The following is a 2,390-nucleotide window of genomic DNA, read 5'->3' as shown; positions in this document are numbered from 1 at the left end:
AAGACTGAGGACAATGGGAACAGTTTAGAAATGGCATCAATGTTCCCGGAGTAAATTTTGTGTGATATTAAGCCACTGTAATGCTCTGAAAACAGCCTCTTTAATGAGATTGTTACCTTTAATAAGAAAAATTTTAAGAAAAAAGTCACTCACAAAAATACACCATCAGAATGTAAATAAGGGTGGGTGGAGGGTAAAAAGAGGATGTGGGCTGAGGTAATTTCATTGTATCCTTGTGAAATATGCATTTTTTCCTTTGATATAAACCATTCCTGTTACCTAGGAGTGCTTAACAGTTGTTGGAACAGAGGGTTGGGGTAGATGAGAAATACAAAAGCAAGAGTTTTGATAAATGTACCATTGTTATGTAAGATGTTAATTCTGGGAGAAGCTAGAAGAAGGGTATATAGAAATTCTTTACACTATCTTTACAACTCACCTATAAATCTAAAATTATATTGAAATAAAAATGTAAAAAGTACAATAGTAAAAATGATATAGGGGCCAGCCCAGTGACGCAGTGGTTAAGTGTGCAGGTTCCGCTTCGGCAGCCTGGGGTTCGCCAGTTCGGATCCCGGGTGCGGACATGGCACCACTAGGTAAGCCATGCTGTGGTAGGTGTCCCACATATAAAGTAGACGAAGATGGGCACCGATGTTAGCTCAGGGCCAGGCTTCTTCAGCAGAAAGAGGAAGATTGGCAGCAGATGTTAGCTCAGGGCTAATCTTCCTCAAAAAAAAATAAACAAAACTTAAAAAAAGAATTTTAAATGATATAAAAATAAAGAGGAAGGGAAGGGGAAGGAAAGAGAAGAAGTAGAAAGGTAGGAGAAGGGAGAGAAAAGATAAAAAGAAAGAAAAAGGAAGGAAGGAAGGAAAGATGGCTGGATTAGAATAATGGAGATACTGTTTCAATTTGCAACTATATCATTGTTCAACTATGAGTTTTAGTGTGAAATTTTTGCCTCCCAGTTCTCAGAAAAAAATCAAAAACACTTTCCATCTAGAAAGTTGTTGCAGTTGGCAAATAAACCTCATCCATATGTTCTTTTCTATTGGGTGACTAAGGGTTGGGGTAGATGAGAAATACAAAAGCAAGAGTTTTGATAAATGTACCATTGTTATGTAAGATGTTAATTCTGGGAGAAGCTAGAAGAAGGGTATATAGAAATTCTTTACACTATCTTTACAACTCACCTATAAATCTAAAATTATATTGAAATAAAAATGTAAAAAGTACAATAGTAAAAATGATATAGGGGCCAGCGTACCTTCCCCCAAAACGGTCTTGCACATATTTATCAACATAGAAACTGAAAAGAAATTTGTGAAAAAAACATAACTATCAAGAAGCAAACTGTAAGCCAATATGACCTCAATAAAATAATTTTTTTTAAAAAGAAATCCAAATAAAAACAACAAGGACATACAAGTTTCCACCCAGAAGGTTAGACAATATAAAAATAGAAATAGCAGCTTGTACAGGCCTGAAGGGGAACGGAATTGCAGGACAGTGAACTACACAGATCAAAATATTAAACAAGAACGGCTGTTGATTCGGCAATAACATTGCAAGGAATCTACTAAAGAGATAATAGGACATTTATAAAGATGAATATGCAAGATTGTTCACTACAGCATTTTTAAAGTATCTAAAAGTTAAAATAAGCTGAATATGCATCTATAGGGTATAGGTTTAATTAATATGGGAAATCCATACTATATATGCAGAAGTTAAAAAAGAATTTGATAACTTTATATATACTGATCTGGAAAATGTACTCAGTAAATTGTGAAATTTTTTAAAAAAGCAAATTATAGAACATAAAATGATCCCATTTGGGGAGGCGGAGCAAATTCTAGATAAGGGGGCAAAGATTATCTGAATTTAAATAGATGTATCAGATTGCAATGTAACAGAGAGGGAAACTGGGATAAAAATCCACAAGAAGGGCACGTTTATATGGGAGACGTTCACTAGGAGAAGTCTTTCTAGGAAAGTCTAATAAAATCAGCGAGGCAGCTGTCTCATCTGCCTCCATGTGCTATTTCTCCATGTACAGAGGAAATGGAATTTCTAATTGAAAATTATCTCTCTCTGTGCTTGGAACTATAAAGAAGCAGGCCATCGTGGGCACTGTCTTTCATTTCATGGCTCTTAAAGATAAAAGGAACTTCATAATGGTGAAATATTATTAAACATAAGGCAACCAAAGGAACAGTGATTTAAATGTAAACTTTATAAAAATTTAAGTATATTCTCACTGGTGGTCAAAACACACTTTCAAAGTGCATGAAGCTGCAAGCTGGTTTTCACACATTGGCATGGAAGCCCAGAACTTGGATGCCTGCCTGTTGACAGGCTAGAAAATTATTTAATTGGATCCTTTC

The sequence above is a fragment of the Equus caballus genome, chromosome 23 (assembly GCF_041296265.1).
Source record: "Equus caballus isolate H_3958 breed thoroughbred chromosome 23, TB-T2T, whole genome shotgun sequence".
Taxonomy (NCBI): domain Eukaryota; kingdom Metazoa; phylum Chordata; class Mammalia; order Perissodactyla; family Equidae; genus Equus; species Equus caballus.
This window is presented reverse-complemented; position numbering follows the sequence as displayed.